General features: G+C 44.7%; 1 protein-coding gene across 18 annotated transcripts in view; it reads right to left on the bottom strand.

Annotated features, from left to right (window-relative positions):
• The window catches only part of MED12L (mediator complex subunit 12L), a 699,797-nt gene that overhangs the window by 502,131 nt on the left and 176,008 nt on the right, over positions 1–21,658 (bottom strand). The gene's annotated exons all lie outside the window — the stretch shown is intronic.

The raw sequence follows: 21,658 nt of genomic DNA, 5'->3' as shown, positions 1-21,658 counted from the left end.
TGCTCTGGTCACTTGGAAATGGTTAATTTTGTCCGTCCTTTCAGATGCACAAATGAAAGCATCCAAGCCCTCCGTGGCAATGTTTACAAATGAGGTACTAAGGATACAGGCTCAGTAAGGGGAGCAGAAGGAAGGTTTGAGAAGGTTGTTTTACTTCATGGGAACTGCGTGCTTAAAGCTCTTGACTAGAAGGGACAAATTGTTACCCTATGTACGCATCAAAGTGTAAAATGCCTGCTCCATCAGGAAGGAATGAAAAGGCGTGGGGACTATGTTTTAATACAAACAAATACGATTTCTGATACATCCACACATTTGTTGCCAGAGATGCCAGGAAATAAAGCTGGAATGGCTTTCCTAAAATGATAGTGCACTAAGTGAGCATTGATGAAAAGTATCCACATGCTTTTTTTTTTTTTAAGTTCGTTTAAAGCACAGTCTTATTATCCATGCTGTTGGTCAAAATTTGCAAACCTCTAAATGGAAAAAAAAAAAAAGGCGGGTGGGGAAACACAGTACTTTAAACAGACATACTTGCTGGGACCACTGACGAATCATGCAAAATGACTCTTCTTAGTAAACTTAATGCAAATGACTCACTGGGGCTGTTGTTTCTAACTTTAGTGTCTTTAAGCACTAATTCCCACTTATGAAAATTACATTACATTCTGGGATTGTGATGGTATCACTACATCTCGGTTTTGGGCCTGGCTGTCACAAAGCATGACCCAAGCCCATTTTCTTTTTCCTGAATTACCCATGAAATTGACCTGCAGCTGACCAAAGACCACAAGTGAGTCCAAACAGACACTTCCTCTGTCCCTGACCTGCTGCCCTCAAGAAAGCGCTCAGGAAGAAGCAGAGAATGACAGAGAATACACCACCAGGCCCCTCGCCACTGGGTACTTAGCCGCCATACAAGAGGTTCTGAAAGTGCTCACTTAAAAAAAAAATACTTTTTCCCTTTTGGAACAATTTACAAGAAACAAATGACTACTTATATCCCTGATAAGTAACTTGCTGTGTTGGTGATCCGTGGCCCATAGGCTGACATCAGAATACACCTTTACTTTCCAGATGCCTGTCCCCACGCCTTCATTCAGGAAATACACCCAGAGAATTTCTAGAAGACCACAAGTCAGTCTGGCAATGAAAGGATGTTAATTCTAGCTCAGGCTAGTGGAGTCCAGTGCTGGAAGTCTTCACGCAACAGTTAAACACAGAAGCCTCCGTAGCTGGGAGGGGGCAGGAAGGCCCAAGGACCTTCCCCACGCGGTAATTGGCCTGAGATCCTGGAAAGCCAGGCCCCCACATTCTCATTTGACCTCTCTCTCTTCTCAGAGGTTTGAAAAACTTCTAACACCACGCTTTCTTCAGGAAACAAGTCCCCAGTTGTTCTCTCTTCTGTAAAAAGAGAAAAGTCGGAGCAGCGGCTGAAAATCTAATGAGAACCTAATAGGCAAACTAACAATGGTCCCTGGATGGGAAGTCGAGGCAGGGCTGCTGGTCCCTGCAAATCGTGCCACACACAAAAATAAAGCAAGATATAATCTGGGCCCTCAGAAGAGTGCGCTTACATTGTGTCCCTTTCTTCTCTCCGATGAAATGTGTGGTTCCAGTGGCCTGTGACCCTTAGAAGAGGGATCTGGCCAGGACTCCTTTTGTGGCTCCCTCTATGGGGATCAAAGGCGCCGAAGAGTGACACTCATTATGCTGTGTCCGACCTCCCTCCCCAGGTGGCAGCCAGCATCCTCACATTCTCTCAGGGATGCGGGGCCCCCTGCTGGCTCTGGGGCTGCAAACACAGTTCCACGGTCTGTTGGTCGGTTTCCTTTCCACTTGTCTGCAGCCGCCCTCATCAGCTCGGAGAATACCCAGGCTCATCACGCCAGGATGGGGGTGGGGGTGGGGGTGGGGGTGGGGGTGGGGGGAGGAACGGGGAGGAGCTATGAAAGCCGTCCCAAGTCGTTCGGGGTACCCCCTGCAGTGAACGTGCAAGACACGTTCACTGCCATAGGAGGAAGCTTCGGGACTAAACAAGTGCAGACAGGGCGGGCTACAGGAGGAGGAGGGCGCCTCACCTCTGTGCGCTTTCCACAAAGGTCTTTTGCTCTCATGGCCCCATCTGCTCCCTCAGAACAGCTGCTCTCAAGTCACTTCACAAGCATTCAGGGCGGATCAATCTGGCTGGTGGCTCACACATTACACAATCTTAGGGCGATTCCTCTCCTCTCCCTCTGCCCGTGTTTTTAGGGAGAGCCTGGTGGGGGGCTGCCCCCTCCCAACTCTGGTGGAGGGACAGTATCAGGGTTCGCCGGGGCAGTATCAGGGTGCACCAGCTTCGAGGGAAGCGCGAGTTGCCATTAGAACGGATATGGTCCGGACCATTTACTGATGGAAACCTGAGTAAGAGGCAAGGGAGAGACTCTGGGCGCCGGAAATCAGGGTGCTTTAACCTCTCTCTCAATTGTCCCCAACTTCTCCCCTTCCAGCAAGATCCAGTACAGGTAAAAGTGTGGTTGTTACAGAAATGCTTCGTCAAGGCCAGTCCCAAGCCATCGGCCTGTTTTTTCTAACTCCCTTGCTGTCCCCCATCCTTCTATTTAGATGTTTGGAGCCTGCACTGTGTGGGTGCTCAGTGTTTGATCTGGTGGCATACCAGTTCTCAACCCCTTTCAACATGGCAGTCGTTTCTGGATCAGGGGTGATGGCTGGTTCAGCAGATAAGCCGCCTCCTCCAAGTGGCAAGGGACAAAGCAATGCTGGTCAGTTTAGAGAAACAGGTACCTGCTCCTTGAAACTAGAGAGAGAAAGACTGGGCAGGCGTGGGGCCCTGGCTTCTGGGATGAAGTTTCCCCTCAGGAAACACCTTCTTGCTCCTAAAAGTGCTACTGTAAATTTAATAAGTGTATGCTCTGATTTACAGACTTCGTGACCATCCCTCCCCAACCCCCCCACCTGCGCCCCCACCGCCACTCTCCCTTAGATAACATCTAAGTGTACATCTACAGGTACGTCTATATAGTGTCCCGCCCAGAGCTGGGACTCACCAACCTATTCGGAAAGACTGAATGAGTCCGAGGCTGAGCGGACGACCTAAGTTAGAAATCTCCAGAGAGCGTTGCCTACGGAGCCTATCCGACAGTATTCGGCAGTGGTTGTAGAGACCCCGTGGGAATAGCCGTGCTGTGGTGAAAACCACCTGACAATTAAAAGGCAAGTGTCTCAAAGGATTATGTCTCTTTGCTAGAATCTTGGTGTAAGGGGCCTCGATCTGCTCTGAAAGTGACCAGAACGGTAGATGTGTCCTTCCACTGCGGGCCATGAGTCTAATTCTGGAGGAGAGTGAGACCCGGGGGGCTCCCACTAGCCTCTGTCCCCTCTGTCCTCCAGTTGGCGCAGTAAGCAGGTGCACCAAGCGGTGGCCTGGGCGTCTCAAGTAATTCGGGCACCAGCCCTATGGGAACATGCAGTCTCGGTGCCCACAGGCGGCTCACCCCACACTTGCCACGTCCCCGGGTTCCGATTTGTCACTAACTGTACCTATGCAAAAAAGGGTCTCCTATCTAATTCGCAGGTATGGATTCCAGGATGCCACAGCTCACTAATTTGCACTTAAGTCGCTATCCTTCCATTTAGCCGAGTAGAATGAAGGATGGTGTCGGTTGCACATCCCAGGCCAGAAGCCCCTAGAGAAGCGGGCATGTACACTTAGTTCCCATCCCACAGGTGCTCTTTTCGTCCCACTCCTTTGCTGTCACTCTTTCACCCTGATTCTCTGTGGCAGACAAATGCTACGTGTCCTCCCCCACATTCTTCGTAGGCACACAGCCGAACCACATTTCCCAGCCCACTTTGTGGTTGCGGTCAAGTAAGTGAGTCTGGACGGATAGGGTATAGGCTGAAGTGACTCATGCCACTTTCAATCCTGGCACTGAAGAACATCCTACACCATCCTCCAGCTGTGTCCTTGCCCGGTGCTGTAGCCTCGGGGGTCATGGGATCCAGGCAGCGAGCCTACAAAACAGAGGCAGGCTTCAGGACCTGTACCAGAGTGTGACAAGACTGGTAAAGAAACTTCCTATAAAGCCACTGAGTTCGGATGGTTATTCGTTGCTGCAGCCTAGCTCACCTTGGCCAGGCCACCAAGGCTCTCTTTTCTAGCAAAGCTCTTCTGCTTCAAGCCAATGAAACATTCTCCAGGCCTCTTCATTGGTAGCCTGGGGTCAGGAGCACCCTCCACCACCACCACTAGGTCCTGTCTGGCCACTATCCTTTGTGAAGCTGTGACCCTGTGGCCATATTACCCACCACCAGCTGAAATGAAGACTTGAGAGTGAATTTTCTGCATAAATATCTAAAGAGGAAATGAACACTTTGCTTATGCCGATATCCTTCAGGATTCTTTCCAAACAATGATTAATAAACCCTTTTTCAATCATTCAAAACCATTTTTATCTCACATCTACAATGGATCTAGCTGTCTATGAGGCACTGAGGATTGTGGGGAGGAAATGTAAAAAGAATGAGAAAAAAACATTAAAAAAAATCCTTTGTTGAGAGAAGAATATCCATGAACACTCTCTATCCTTATTTTCTTTTCAAAGCTTCAATTTATTATTAAAGACAGAGTTTTAAGTTTGCCAGTAAAAAAAAAAAAACCCCAAGTAGTCCAATGATATCCCTTAACTACATTAATTACCAAAATTCAACAATTATCCTAGAGTTTCAATCTCCACAAAATGGTAAACAACTGCATACCTAATCAAAGAATGCCAGGGACCCTTGGGTGGCTCGGTCGGTTAAGTGTCCAACTTCAGCTCGGGTCATGATCTCACAGTTTGTGAGTTCGAGCCGCACATCGGGCTCTCCTCTGTCAGTGCAGAGCCTGCTTCAGATCCAATGTCTCCCTCTCTCTCTCTGCCTCCCCCTGCCCCCCACTAGTGCTCTCTTTCTCGTTCTTTCTCTCTCTCTCAAAAATAAACATTAAAAAAAACGAACGCCAAGTGAAGTTCTTTAATGTATCTGAAAGAGCTGAGAGGGCAGTTCTGTCACTGTGCGCATTTGGAGCTGTTATGTGGGTGATGGTTAGTCCGGCAGCCATTTTCCCTTCCACACCACTACTTCCCCTCGCTCTCCCCCTCCTGAGGGGTCAGGGTATTTGGAGGAAGGACAGTCCACAGTTCTGGGTCAGACAAAGCCTTAGTGAAGTCTTGGAGCCCAGAATAGTGTCCATCCTGCAGGTCGGTTGGCAGGAGACCTCCTCCTGGCTGTCATCTTGGGCTTCACCTGAGAAGCAATGAGGATGACAAGTAGGCACCAACTCAGTTTCCCCAATGTTCTCTGGTGCTGGAAGAAGACTCCAGCACAGATTCTAGATTTAATCTAGGAGGATCTCCTCTCTCCCTCCCACCCATTCCCAACCCTAGGAACTTTCTAGCTAGTTTGGAAACAAAAGCAGACATATTCCACAAGAATGTCTCAGACTCTATTTCCCCATCTGAACTAGTGACTCTTGAACTTAGCATCACCCTTGAAGTTCACCATAGTCACTCCCTTTCCCCAAAGCTTATGTGCTTAGATTGGGCAGAGGTCTCTGGAGTACAGATGAAGAAATGAAGTGAGCACAGGGGAGCAGAAAAACACACCAGACAGAAACGGTGAAATATCCCTCCACACATATCAGCACTAAACCGGAAGCTCTTTGCTTCAGATTTTTTTTTTTTTTTTACTTTGTATCAAACTTCATGGCTGCCCCCCCAATATTTCCTTGGGGCATGGCTGCCCCTCCAATATTGCTATTTCCTTTTTCAAATACATAAATATATAAAATATAAAATATATTTATGCTATATCCCCTAATCCTCTATCCTGTACATCAAAGGAAAGAAAATCTTCCTAGTTTACTTAGTATCTTGATCAGGGAGCATTTAATATGAGAAACAAAAATCACCTAAAACATCTTTTTTTTCCTAATGTTTTATTTATTTTTGAAAGAGAGAGAAAGAGAGAGAGACAGAGTGTGAATGGGGGAGGAGCAGAGAGAGAGGAAGACACAGAATCTGAAGCAGCTCCAGGCTCCGAGCTGTCAACAGAGCCCGATGCAGGGCTCGAACTCATGAACTGTGAGATCATGACCTGAGCCGAAGTTGGATGCTTAACTGCCTGAGTACCACCCCCCCACCCAGGTGCCCTGCCACTTAAAACATCTTAAGCAAAAAGCAAGAGAGTGAGAGCAAGAGTGCATGGGGTGGGGGCGGGGGGGGGGGGGCGGGAAGAGAGAGAGAGACAGAGTCAGAATGGTGCAGTCCAGCCTCTCGATCCCCTCTCTCGGTCAGATGCCCACCCATGCTCTGCACAGCTGAAATGAGGGAGGGATGAGTCACAGCCGCCATGGACACGTATGTGTGCACATGTGCGTGTATCAGGGGAGTTCTAACAGAAGAACGTGTGAGTTTGGCTGGTACCCGAAAACTACCCGCCATGATTGGTTATGTGATTCTGTATCCTATATATTAATCTTTACTCCTACGAGTCCTTTACTCTAGTTTCTTGTTTTATGAGTGACCATCATTTCTAACCCATTTTACTGTTTTCTAAAATCAGAGGCAGACACTGAGATACACTGAAAGAAACACACGGAGGCCCAGCTTAACTTTTTCTGTGTATCTCATGCACAGACATCCAGTTGACTGAACAATACTTCCTTAAAAACAAACAAACAAAAAAAACACTTGATGATTTTTACTGACGAGGTAAAGTAGTTTCATTTCTAGATTTAGTCATCCTATCAAACACAACAGAATGTTTCCATCCTTCCTCCCTTCACGGATGCCTAAGGCCAAACCCATACACATATAAGGAGCCATATAAGCAAAATGGCTTGAGCTGAGATATTCTGATTATGTTTACAAACACACATTTCTCTGCAAGGAGCTAAAGTCAAACCTTCTTATCTCCATCCCACCTTGCTTCCAGCTATTCTGGGAATCACATTAAAGTTCTTTATCTCATGAAACACGTGCAAGATCGATAGCCACACCTTTCCCGCGTGTCTAATATCTGCTGAACAAAACTGCGGGGACTGACTTACCGCGGGCATCCTTGCCCCTAGCTATTGCCTGGAGATGGAATATGAACTCACAAAGACTCAGCCATTCAATCCAAGGTGGCAGCTCTCCCAGTCTCCTCTGAGTCGTGTTTTGCTTGTTACCTTAGTCCCATAGCTCAGCCACAGAGTACCCTGTTTGGGAAAGATTCTCAGAGAGAAGTTTCTTTCTGGTCTTTATTAGGATTCATGATGCTTCCTCCAAAGAACTGAGGATGTTTACTTGTTTCAATGGTATCATCACCCACTGCAGGTTAGTCACTGGAAAGCCTAAAGCTACATCTGTGGCTCATTTGGTGCTGTTTCTGGGATTTCAAGGGTGCATGCCTCATAACTAGCCTTGTTCCTGCTGGGTTTGGGGTTCCAATGCTTTTAAAATTTTCCAAAGTTATTTACCGATCTCTTCCACTTCCATTTGAATCTGGATGAGTTTTATACTACTTTATAAGTTGCTTTAAGTTTTTAGAACAAGGCACATACATTTTACAAATTCAAGACTTTTTATCATCCTAGGACTACAAGGCTATGAAGGAGAGATGTAAATAAATATAATCCCATCCTCAACATGCTTTCACCTTAAATCAATTCTGTGTTGTCCACTGCTAAATCCTCGGTCCCTAGAATAACCACCGTTGATGTGCACTAAGCAATTGATAAATATTTGTTGAATGACTGTGGCCAATTTTCAATCCCTCTTTCTGCTCCAGAAAGCTGACTGCTTCTAATCTTTGCTGATGTCCCTAAACGGAGTCCCCCTTCCTACCATCATGCATATACGCTTCTTGGTTTCGGTCTAATCATAAATCTAACAGGGTCTTCACTCCATGTTGAAGGGGGTGATGCTTTTGAGACACAAGGTCTGTTGTACTGCCATACCTTCCCCATCTCTTGCCAGCAGCTGCCCACAACACGCAAGAGAAGAAGCTGATGTCCGTTCTAACGAGTGAATCAAATGATTCATAAGCTAATGATTACGTTTTGGCCCTGTGCCCCATAGGAAAGAGAAGCACAGGGCATGGTCCCTGTGCTTAGAACTTAAACCCGTTTTCAATAATCGCAGAAGGTATGCTGCTGCTAAAATACAGATCATTTTCTGAGTAAGTGAATGCAAGTTGAACCAGTTACTGAAGGTGAAGAGAGACTTGGTTCAGGCCCAAACTTCTATTCTCACCAGTTCTGCCACAGCAGAGCATGCCTAATTTTCCTGACCTTTGTGGGCTTATCTGAAACTAATCTAAACGTCCTTGGACTTCCCCCAGTAGATTAACATAAATATAATCATACTAGATTTAATTTCCAAATCTTGATGGCTTTTTTTAAATGTTTATTTATTTTCGAGAGAGTGCAAGTGGGGGAGGGGCAGAGAGCGGGGGACAGAAGAGCTGAAGTGGGCTTTGTGCTGACAGCAGTGAGCCCGATAAGGGGCTCAAACTCACGAACCCCCCCCACCCCCCACCCCCAGCCGAAGTTGAACGCTCAACTAACTGAGCCACGCAGGTGCTCCTTTATGGCTGTTAATAGTCAGCCCCCTGCCAAATAAAGAACCAAGGCCCTCTCTCTCACATCCCTCCCGTTTCATTCTGGGGGCGTCTAAGTCCTACTGTTTCCTCAGAAACAAGTCTGTCTACACCAAGACAGCTCACAGCCTAGCTGCCTCCAAGGCCTCCAAGCAAAGGGATTGTTCCATGAAGGGTACTCTGCAACCCTAAGGATCCAGAGTGCACTCAGGTCTGTAACAGACTGGGGGTGGGGGGGGTGGGGGGGAGAAGAGCCCCTCGTCAACCCTGTGACACACTTCGTCATCTGTTCCCCTGGCCAGCCTTTTTTGTGTCTGGGAGCTCACGTATCTTCCAAAAAATCTTAAAGGCAGACCCACAGGCTGAGTATGACACAAAAATGCCACACACATGGCTGCATCCTTTCCTGTCGCAACCCCCTTTTCTCTCCTCTCCAGACACCTCGCTATAAAGTTTTCTTCTCCAACCCAAAAGGAGAAGCCTCGTGTGCATCAGCTCTCGTCAAAGTCGTACCCATGCGTCCAGAACACGCCTGCACCCCCCCCCCCCCGCCATGTGCTATAGAGTCAGGATTCAATCCACAGCTGGAGTATTCGCTACATGAAAGATGATCCCCCTGAAAGATCTCTAGGATCCCTCACAACTAAATCAGCTGAAGACTCAAGGGAATCTGGCTCTTCTTTTTTTTTTTTTTTTTTTTTAATTTTTTTTTCAACGTTTATTTATTTTTTTTGGGACAGAGAGAGACAGAGCATGAACGGGGGAGGGGCAGAGAGAGAGGGAGACACAGAATCGGAAACAGGCTCCAGGCTCCGAGCCATCAGCCCAGAGCCTGACGCGGGGCTCGAACTCCCGGACCGCGAGATCGTGACCTGGCTGAAGTCGGACGCCCAACCGACTGCGCCACCCAGGCGCCCCGGAATCCGGCTCTTCTTGAGGGCACAGTACTGCCAGGCCGGGCAGCGCACATCATTGCAAGCACCACTTGGGGGGCACAAGGGTGAGCGGAGGGTACCAGGGCCTGCCATAACCCAGTGGCCCCACCTCGTGGTCATTTGGGAGTCTGTTCTGTGCAGGGTTCCTCCACACAGACCACAGAGACAAGCAGGTGGACAGTCAGTGATTTAAGCCGTTGGTATTCCTTGCTCATCCAGTCTTCGAGGTTTCTTCTTCCCTTGTGTTCCTTCTTCCTTTCTGTTAGTACTACTTGCCATTTTTCTTTAAAAGGCTCACTTTGGAAACCGGAAGTTTCTGTGTAGGGCACCTTGGGGGCTTTCCAAATCTGCTCCCTGCTCAGAAAGTTTAAAGCTGTCTCTTCAGCACCTTGTGAACTGTAAACACCCCAGATTCCCAGTCAAATTAATCACTGCCTTGAGCCGAGGTTTCATTCACCCGCTGAAGGGAGGGAGGATCGTGTCGGTTTAGCAAGCTGAGGTAAGAGCGTGAGAAGGCAACCACAATGCTGATTAGATGCACCGTGTGGCTGTGGTTTGGGGGTGCACAGTGTCCCTCGGAGGCCAGCTGCACATGGGCGGCGTGGAGGAAGCAAGCCCTGACCCTGGTGAAGGGCCACGCGTGCTGGCAGTTTCACCGGCCGGTCACCGAAGGGAAAGGACAAAGTTGGATTTCTACAACAGAAGAACCACCTGCAGGGGCCGTTGAGGAGGGATAGACACAGAGATCGGTCAACTTGCAACAAGACCATTTTGCAGAAACTCACCCAGGAGGAGAGAGGCTGACACAGATAGTGGAGGATGCAGAACTGTTTATGAGGCAAAGTAGTTGGGATTCAGCATTTGGCCAAATGTGAGGAGTGGGGAACTGGCTGTCACTGCCGTGTTCAGAGTTGAGTTCAGTCTCTTTCCCTTTCTGCAATAGCTTGAAGAAACTCTCCTGTCATTGGGTGAAAGTCTGTTCTATTGTACCTCAGACAAGCCACCTGAATGTCAGGAGGTGGGTGAGGGGTGAGAGGCCAGAATGCAGGACTAGAGCCTCAGAGGTGGGGCCCACAGGTCAGTGGGGGCAGTGGGAGAAGCCACAAGGAGGTCTAGATGCCTGAGGGGTGCCTCAAAGGGAAGCCGAAATCACCCAGTAAATACATGAGGAGTCAGGTCACCTGTCTTCAAACGCAGGATAGCTGATCTTGCTTGTGGTCACACAGTGTGGCACGGATGTGTGCAAGTGTGGGGGTGCACACATGTGCACATGCACACACAGTCTGATCTTAAGGAGAAGTGGAGAGGGTTCAAAGATCTTCCCTTTCTCCAGAAAGTTCCACCCTCTTCTCTTTTCTGATACATAAAATCCCTTTATTGGGGTGTGTGTATGTGTGTGTGTGTGTGTGCATGTATATGTGTGTGTGTGTGTGTATAATATACTTAATAAATAAATAAACTTAAATATATATATATATATATATATATGTTTATTTATCTATTATTTGGAGAGAGAGAAAGAGTATGCACAGCAGGGGAGGGACAGAGATAAGGAGACAGAGAATCCCAAGCAGGGTCCTGACCATCAGCATAGAGCCAGATGTGGGGCTCGAACTCATGAATGGTGAGGTCCTGACCTGAGCCGAAATCAAGAGTCGGACGCTTCACCTACTGAGCCACCCGGGAGCCTCAGGGAAAAATATATTTTACTATGTAATTAGAATTAAGGATGACATGGTCCCTCTAGGGGAGGTGTTTATCCAAAACCTCTTCATGTTTTTACAGCGTCAGTGATAGCTGTTGGAGCCTTTTCTAAATGGCTGATTTTGACTGGGGGAAAAGCATGACCCCAGGAAGAACCACAACTGACCTTTGACTTTGTGAGAGGGTGAAAGGGCACAGATTTTTAAGATGAGGGTGCCAAATGTTAAATTTTGCCAGATTTCCCAATAATCAAAATGCTTAGCTAAGAAGAGAAACCACTTGGGGCGCCTGGGTGGCACAGTCGGTTAAGCGTCCGACTTCAGCCAGGTCACGATCTCGCGGTCCGGGAGTTCGAGCCCCGCGTCAGGCTCTGGGCTGATGGCTCAGAGCCTGGAGCCTGTTTCCGATTCTGTGTTTCCCTCTCTCTCTGCCCCTCCCCCGTTCATGCTCTGTCTCTCTCTGTCCCAAAAATAAATAAACGTTGAGAAAAAAAAAAAAAAATTAAAAAAAAAAAAAAAAAAAAAAAAAAAAAAAAAGAAGAGAAACCACTGTAACAAATGTAAGCAAAGAAGTGAAATGTATTGAAGAAATAAGGTATCTCCCCGAGTACAAAGGCTTGCTGACTTCCAGGGCTCAGAGAAGACTCCGGGACCTGAGGGACTGTGGAAAGTCCCTACACACCTCGACCACTAACTATCACCATCACCTGACCCTTGAGTCCAAATGCATGTTTCCAAAGGAAGCAATCAAGCCTATTCAGGACAAGATTCTGCATCAGGATCACCCAGCTGTGACTGGGATGTGTCATGTGCGACATATGGCCCCTAGAGGCTCCCTCTGTGAGAAGGTCGGTGAGATCAGATTCAGGGAAAGTACAGTGCACAAGGGTTCCCTCCATCCATTACTTTCCAGTAATGTGGCTTCTTCTTTATTAAAGCCCAGGCACTTCCTCATGACGCTTCACATCCTCAGTCATCACAGAAGGGAGGCTAGGCAAGGGTTCTTTCTTGTGACGCAATGATGCTTTCTTCCATGTGAGGAAGATGAGGCTCACAAAGCTGAGGAGACCTACCCAAGGTTACATACGGACTAAATAACGGAGGCAGGACTAAAAACCCATGCCTCCTGAACTACAACACCAAATATGTGCCTGTGGGCGTGGGTGTGGGTGTTGGGGGGTGGCAGCAGGGGAGATGAGTGACTGCACGGATAGGAATGCATGAACAACGGGAGGGTGGGTGTCTGGATCAGAACCACCAGACCTGAAGGAATGTGGTCACATGGATTCCCACACCAAGCTGTTTCCAAGAAGATAGGGAGGAAAAGGGAAGAGAAGCCAGAATGCAGATGGAGGTGAGGGAAAGGCAAAACATTAAACTCAGATCCGGAGGGAGACTCCTGGAGTCCGCATACAAACATAAATGTAAACATAAGCAGCCATGGCAGAAGCTAGTCACTGTGCCCTAACAGCTATTCTGCCCTAACCGTGTAGTAAAAACATTCCTAGGAGAATGAATGGTTGCCCAGCTAAGGACTGTATTTCCAAACTCCCTTCCAATTAATGGCCACATGATTCTGGCCTGTGGAAGAGAAGCAGAAGTGACACAGGGCAAAATCTGTGTCATTCCCTTAAAGGGCATGTCCTTTACCTTTCTCCCTCTCCTACACCCTGGAATGCAGAGTCGACGGCAGAAGGCGAAGCAGCCATCTTGAACTATGAGGTGCAAGCCAAGCATGAGAATGGCAGAGCCACACAACAGAAGTAACTGTGGCCTGAGGCCCAGGTGCCTGATGATTGAGAAGCCACTAGACTAATCACGGAGAACCCAGATTTATTTTCAGGTCCAAGAAATAATTTTACAACAATTATATTGAAGAAATAATAAAATGCCATGTATCATGCATAGTATCATAGTAGGCACCTGGTACATGGTAAATGTTTCCATGATGGATGCATAGGCTTAAAAAAAAAAAAAGTTGGGGGCGCCTGGGTGGTTCGGTTGGTTAAGCGTCCGACTTCGGCTCAGGTCATGATCTTGAAGTCCGTGAGTTCGAGCCCCGCGTCAGGCTCTGTGCTGACCGCTCAGAGCCTGGGGCCTGCTTCGGATTCTGTGTCCCCCTCTCTCTCTGCTTCTCCCCTGTTCATGCTCTGTCTCTCTCTGTCTCAAAAATAAATAAATGTTAAAAAAAATTTTTTTTAATTAAAAAAAATTTTTAAAAAGTTGATTTGACTAGGAAATTAGTGGTAATTTCTATGTCTTCTTTATTTATCTAGTTTAAACTTTCAAATGATCATATATCAATAAAACATTTATTAATAAAATGTATTCCATTAATTGAAATTTTTAAATGCTTGGAACTTTTAACACAACCATTTCTCCCCAAGGAGTTTTTTTCTCATAGGAAAGTTTGCTTCGAAGTATTTCTATTACAAATTACAGCTACAATGGCTGTAATTATGTACTTTTGGCACTTGTATGAGATTTTTCATAAACGAAATTCCTTTTAGGTACAAATTTTTGATCACTGGTTATAAACATTAAATATTTTAAACTTTTATTATAGAAAATTTCAAATAGATCCATGATTAGAGAATGTAATATAATGAATCCCTATGAACCTATTATACATTTTCAGCTACTGACTCCTGACCATTTTTTTTTTTTTAATCTATACGCCCTCACCCACTTTCAACCCTCCCCAACTGGATTGAGGCAAATTTCAGACATCACATCATTTCATTCATAAACATTTTGGTACAGATCTCAGGATAAGGACTCTTTAAAAAAAAATGATAATACCATTATCACACCTAAAAAAATCAACAATTCTTTATTATTTTTATTTTTTTAATTTTTTTTCAACGTTTTTTTATTTATTTTTGGGACAGAGAGAGACAGAGCATGAACGGGGGAGGGGCAGAGAGAGAGGGAGACACAGGATCGGAAACAGGCTCCAGGCTCCCAGCCATCAGCCCAGAGCCTGACGCGGGGCTCGAACTCCCGGACCGCGAGATCGTGACCTGGCTGAAGTCGGACGCTTAACCGACTGCGCCACCCAGGCGCCCCAATTCTTTATTATTTTTAAACATGCAGTGTTTAATTTCCCCAATATCTCATAAGTGTTTTTTGCAGGATCCAGATAAAATCCATAGACTGCAATCAGTTGATGTCTTTAACGTATCAGTTACCTGGAGTTTTATGGAAAAGACCCTTGAGCTTCTGGTTCGTTTAAGCCACAATCATATGGGTTCTCTGTCACATCAGGGACATCTTAGAAGCCCATCTCTTCACTAGGCCTGTAGGAGTCTTTGTCCAGAACCACTATAGGTCTCAACTCCCAGGACAAACCTGTGACTCCTTACCCTGGTCCCCAGACCTGGACCAATGCCGAGTGAGGGCAGGGCCAGAGGCCAGCGCCCCATCCTGTCTTGGGCCAAGACGTTTCTAGTTTTTTCAGGGCACCCATTATCTAGGGCAATGAATCAGGATTCATTGAAAGTGCCAGATTTCCTGTAAGAGCAGCCCAGGCGTGGTTCACCTGAAGCCTGGAGTTCCCTTCCCAGGATAAGGGGGAGCTGTGCTAAGAATTAGTCAATTTGTAAAATGGAGCTACAGGGACCTAGGAGACAACCTAGCTCAGGGGTCAGCAAACTTCTTCTGTAAAAAAACAGATAGTAATTACTTTAGGCTTGCAGTCTTCATGGCCTCTGCCGAAACCATTCAATTCTGCTACTGAGTGTGAAAGCAATCACAGAGGGCAGGTAAACAAGTAAGTGTGTTTGTGTTCTGATAAAACTTTATTTGTGGCTACAAATTTGAAAATCATTATTTTCATGAAATAGTTTTGTGTATCATTACATATTACATCTCACAACTATATATTGTTATATTATACTATGATACCATATGTCTTGTTTCATGAAATATTATTCTGTTCATTTGTTTTCACCCATTTAAAAATGTAAAACCACACTCTTAGCTTACAAGCCACACATAAACAGACAGCAGACCAGGTTTGTTGGCCAGTGGGCCATAATTTGCCAATCCCTGACCCAGCCGACCTTCCCATCTCTTTTACTGGGACTTCAACTGAAGACCAGAGAGATGAATGGATTCACCCAAGTCACACAGCATGCTGTTGACAGAGGCCAAATTAGAACCCGAGCTTTCGTCTCTTAAAAGGTACAAAAGAGTTGAATAATATGCACGAATAGTATCCTCAAGAACCATTTGAAAGGCCAAAGACAGGGAACCAGAGCTTACATTCAATGCCATATGGATACGTAATGACAACAGCTAGCCTGACAGCAGTGCCCGTCTCCTAGTAACCACAGCCTCTCTGATGAAAGATTGCTCTGACTTGTTATTTATAACTTATTTCCCAATAGGGAGGGTGAGTGATTTGTTTATATTTAGTTACAAGAGCCAAGGAAATCCTGATCTGCCATCTTCGGATAGACACAAACCTTATAGCCACAGCTGCCAGGAGATGGGTGAAAGCAAAGAAAACTGCAATGCACAGTGTTGTCCCTGTTACCAACAACAAGGGTCACATATAGCAATTACTGACTGCCTGACACAAATAACAGATGGTGTGAGGGGAGACGGGGAGGGAAGAGATGCGTTCCTATTTATACTCTACGGAGGCAGTCATTATGAAAAACCTTTCTGCACCTTGCTCATTACTCGGAGCATCTGTTAATTTTGCCTGGCTTTTGATTTCGTTAGCATTGCTTTGCTTCTGGTTCCTGGAATCACATTCCTGAGAATCAATTCTGCTGTCTCTGCCGGGGTTTTCTTGGTTCCATAGAAAACTGAATCATCCCAAGTCCAGGGAAAGAGTACAAAGTATCACCAAACCCCAAATAGCCTATAAATAAAGAGGGCGCATGGACCTGAGTCAAGAGATTCTGGGTGGCATTGTGTAGAATTGACAAGTTGGAGAAGGTAAGCACTGAAGGGGTTATCAGGCGATTATCTAGTGTTGTCCATCATCTTATTTTGCCTCCTCAGGCCCAGGGAGGGGTAGTGACTTCCATAAGATCACACAGCAGATTCAGCAAAGCCATATATCATTATTCGCTGTTCCATGACCTTTCTGACCCTGAGCAGCCTCTAAAACAAGACAGAAAATATCTCAAAGCAGGCAAGTGTGAAACACCAACAAGATCAATTGATGTGGAACCTCTACTTCCACAAATATAAACAGACAATTATGTGTCATTGCACAATCGTAGGAAAGTAGGTGAAAAGTTATGTTTGTTAAAGAATGAGGAAAACAAGGGGCACCCGAGTGGCTTAGTCGGTTAGTCATTCAACTTGGGCTCAGGTCATGATACCATGGTTCATGAGTTTGAGCCCTGCATTGGGCTCTGTGCTGATAACTTGGAGCCTGCTTCAGATTCTGTGTCTCCCTCTCTCTCTGCCCTTCCCCTGCTCGCACTCTGTTCTTTCTCTCAAAACTAAATAAACATTAAAAAATAAATTTTAAAAAAAATGAGGAAAACAATAATCCATCTCATTTGTGTGGTGTTTTTCAGTTAACAGAGATCTCTCCTCCCCCTGAGTTTTGTAACAACTCTAGCCAGGTGGCCAGAGGTACTAGAAATTGGCAGCAATCGGCCCCATGGGAAGAGAAATGGCCCAAAGTATTAAATACTTGCTATGTGGTGCTATTCTAAATGCTTCTTAGGTATTAATTAATGAATCCTCATCATGAATCAGTGAGATAGTTAATATTGTACCTATTTTACAAGAGTAGAAACTGAGCACATAGGTGAAATGATTGACCCAAGATCACTGCCAGCATGTACATGTAGTGGACACACCCTAGCATGACCCTCTCCCCCTTACAGATGTATTGTCCCTCCCTTGAGTGTTGGTGGGAACTATGACTTATTTATCAATGGGACATGGGATAAAAAAAAGGCCATAACATAATGATATAGGGATCAGTTCTCCAAGAAAACAAAAATAGTTCTTATGCACCTAACAAAAGAACATCAAACACTAATAGAACTGTAAGGAGAAATAGATGAATCCACTATCATAGTTGGGAATTTCAATACCTCTTTCTCAGAAATGAAAGATCTAGTAAGCATAAAATCAGTGAGGACATAGTTGAACTCAACAGCACCATCAATGAACTGGATATAATTAATATCTATAGACTGCTTCATCCAACAATAGCAGAACGCACATTCTTCTCAAGCTCATATGGAACATTCACCAAGATAGGCAATAAAACACTCCTGCCCAGTTAACTGGCTGACCTCTCAGAGTTGTTACAAAACTTAACAAATTTAAAAGAATAAAAATCAGGGGCACCTGGTTAGTTCAGTCAGTTAAGCATCCGATTTTCTCTCAGGTCATGATCTCATGGCTCATGAGCTCGAGCCCCACATCGGGCTCTCAGCTCTCAGCACAGAGCCTGCTTTGGGTCTTCTGTCTCCCTTTCTCTCTGCCCCCCCCACGCCCCCCCAAATACATAAACATTTGAAAAAGAAAAATTATACAATGTCTGCTCACAGACCACATTGAAATTCAACTAGAAATCAGTAACAGAAAGATAGCTGGAAAATCCCCAAATATGTGGAGATTAAACAATGCACTTCTAAATAACACATGAATCAAAGAAGAGTTTTCAGGGATGCCACTGGGTTGAGTGTCCAACTTCAGCTCAGGTCCTGATCTCACGTTCATGGGTTTGAGCCCCCATCAGGCTCTCTGCTGACAGCTCAGAGCCTTAAGCCTCTTCATATTCTGTGTTTCCCTCTCTCCCTGCCCCTCCCCTGATCACACTCTGTCTCTCTCTGTCTCTCAAAAAATAAAATAAAATGTTTAAAAATTTTTTTAAAAAAGAAGAAATCTCAAGAGAAAGAAAAATATTTTGAGCTAAATGAAAATGAAATGTAACTTACATGTGGGATGCGGCAAAAGCAATGCTTAGAGGGAAATTTATAGCACTAAATATACATATATCAGAAAACAAGGAAGATCTAAAATCAATAATCCAAGTTTCCACCTTAGGGAATTAGAAGAAGAAGAGCAAGTTAAGTTTAAAGTAAGGAGAAAAAACTAAATAATAAGAATTAGAGCAGTTGAAAACAGGAAATCAATAAGGGAAAAAAAAAACAATGAAACCAAAAACTGGTTCTTTGAAAAGATCAATAAAAGCAATAAATCTCTAGCCAGGCTAACTAAGAAAAAGGGAGGACACAATGGCTGATATTAGAAATAAAAGAGGCGACATTACTACAGATCTCATGGACATTAAGAGGATAATAAAGGAAGACTATGAACAACTCTATGCTCACAAATTTGATAATCTAGATGAAATGGACCAATTCCTTGGAAGATACAACCTGCCAAAACTCACAAGAAGAAAGACAATCTGAATAAGCCAACAGAATATGGCAAAGGTGATGGGCTACCATCTCCATGATTATGTTACCTTATACAGCAAAGGTGAAAGGATTTTGCAGGTGTAATTAATGTCCCTAATCAGTTTGACTTTGAGTTAACCAAAAGGGAGATTATCCTGGGTGGGCTGAACCTAGTCAAGTGAGTTCTTTTTAAGGAAGCTGGGACTTTCCCCAGAATCAGAGACTTGAAGCAGCAGAGACTCCCTTTTTCTGCTTGTCTGGAAGAAACTAGTTCTATAATCACAAGGAAATGGGTTCTGCCACAACTATATGAACTTAGAAGAGGATCCTGAACCTCATGGGAACTGGAGGTCACCTTGATTGCACCTTTGTGAGACCCTGAGTAGAGCACCCGTTCATGCCATGATGGGGCTCCTGATGCATAGAAACTATGAAATAATAAATGAGTGCTGTTTTAAGCTGCTAAATCTATGCTCATCTGTTAGTCAGTAATAGAAAACTAATATAGTAAAGAAGCAAAAATTCCTACCCAAGCAGCCTGACTCCAGGATATGTACTTTAAATGCTGGTTGCTAAGTTGTTTTTGACACCAGGTTAAAGGTTTTTTTTCCCCCGACACCAACCAGTTCTCCAATTCTCCAACTAGGTGAACTAGGTGTCCAATTATAATGAACTCAATTCTGATATTAACTAACTAGAGTTCAAATCTGTGGGTTGAAGGGCTCAGTTCCACAAAAATGTTTTCAGTTCAGGCTCCAGTCACAAGTGTCAGATCATTCTGATTAACTGGCTATAACCAGGGCTTCTCATGACTCCCTCAACAGAATCAGTAATTTGCTAGAACATCTCAAAGGACTCAGAAAGCATTTTACTTACATTACTAGTTTATTATAAAGAATATAAATTAACATGTAGGTGAAGAGGTACATAAGGTGGGGTTCAGAAGGGTCTCAAGTACAGGAATCTCTGTCCCTAGTGGAATTGGGGTATGCCACCTTCATGGCAAATGGATGCTTAGGAGTTTTACAGAAGTTTCATTACACAGGCATGATTGATCATGTCCTTGGCCATTGGTGATCAACTTGATCTCTGGCCCATATCCCCTCCATGGAGGTTGGAGGCTACGGTTGAAAGTCCTAGACTTCTCATTAAGGCTTGGTCTTTCTGGTGACAAGTCTCCATCCCAGAGCCATCTAGAAGCCCAGCCAAGCCTCATTAGAACAAAAGATGGTCCTATCACTCTTGTTACTCAGGAAATTCCAAGGACTTTAAAGAGCTCTGTGCCAGTAACTGGGGACAATGGCCAAATATGTATTTCCCATTACACTACACTGGTCTTTAAGGTCTTTCAGATGAGGAATGGGGCTCACACCAGTGACTAAATGACCAATCAAAGGCCACACGGACTGAGGGACTGTTTGGGACCAATATCTATATTTTCTCACTTTAGGACTTTGACTTCTGGCTCTATGATGCCCATGATGCCACTGTCAAAATATATAAAGCCATGAAAAAAGAAAATGTTTAAAGGAGAATTAGTTTTCAATTTTTTATTTAAATTCTAGTTAGTTAATATATAGTATAATATTGGTTTCAGGAGTAGAATTTAGTGATTCATCACTTGCATATAATACCCAGTGCTCATCCCAACAAGTGCCTTCCTTAATACCCATCATGCATCTAGTTCATCCCCCTACCCACCTTCCTTGACCAACCCTCAGTTTGTTCTCTTATTGTTAAGAGTCTCTTATGGTTTGTTTTCCTCTCTCTCTCTTTTCCTTTCCCATGTGTTCATCTGTTTTGTTTCTTAAACTACACATATGAGTGAAGTCATACAGTATTTGTCTTTCTCTGACTTGTTTCGCTTAGCATAATCAATGCTGTTAGCCTCATCCATGTTGTTGCAAATGGCGAGATTTCATTCTTTTTTTTTTATTTAAAAAAAATTTTTTTTAACGTTTATTTATTTTTGAGACAGAGAGAGACAGAGCATGAATGGGGGAGGGTCAGAGAGAGGGAGACACAGAATCTGAAACAGGCTCCAGGCTCTGAGCTGTCAGCACAGAGCCCGACGCGGGGCTCGAACTCACAGACCGCGAGATCATGACCTGAGCACCGAAGTCGGACGCTTAACTGACTGAGCCACCCAGGCGCCCGGAGAGTTCATTCTTTTTGATGGCTGAGTAATATTACCGTGTGTGTGTGTGTGTGTGTGTGTGTGTGTGTGTATCACACCACATCTTCTTTATCCATTCATCAGTTGATGGACATTTGGGCTCTTAGTTTGACTATTGTTGATAGTGCTGCTGTAAACATCGGAGCTGTATGTACCCCTTCGAGTCTGTATTTTTATATCCTTTGGGTAAATACCTAGTAGTGCAATTGCTGAGTCATAGGGTAGTTCTATTTTAAAATTTTTTTTTTAAAGAATGTAATTTTATTTATAACATATGATGGTTGTGGTGGTGGTTTTTTTGTTTTGCTTTGTTTTGTCTCCCTTTCTCTATTTTTAACTTTTTGAGGAACCTCCATACTGTTTCCCAGAGTGGCTGCACCAGTTTGCATTCCCACCAACAGTATAAGAGGGTTTCCCCCTTTCTTTGCATCCTTGCCAAGATCTGTTGTTTCCTGTGTTGTTAATTTTAGCCATTCTGACAGGTGTGAGGTGGTACCTCAATGTGGTTTTGATTTGTATTTCCCTGATGATGAGTGTCTTTTCATGTGTCTATTAGCCATCTGGATGTTTTCTTTGGAAAAAATGTCTATTCATGTCTTCTGCCCATTTCTTAACTGGATTATTTGTTTTGGGGGTGTTGAGTTTGATAAGTTTTTTATAGATTTTGGAGACTAATTCCTTATCAGATATGTCATTTGCAAATATCTTCTCCCATTCTGTAGGCTGTAAAGGAGTATTTTTAACATATAGGAAGTAAGAAAACATTGGTTAAAGATTAGGAGTTTTCACATAAGTCATATTCATTATGATTCCATGAAGTAAGTCAAAGGA

This window comes from Prionailurus viverrinus, chromosome C2 (genome assembly GCF_022837055.1).
Source record: "Prionailurus viverrinus isolate Anna chromosome C2, UM_Priviv_1.0, whole genome shotgun sequence".
NCBI lineage: Eukaryota > Metazoa > Chordata > Mammalia > Carnivora > Felidae > Prionailurus > Prionailurus viverrinus.
This window is presented reverse-complemented; position numbering and strand designations above follow the sequence as displayed.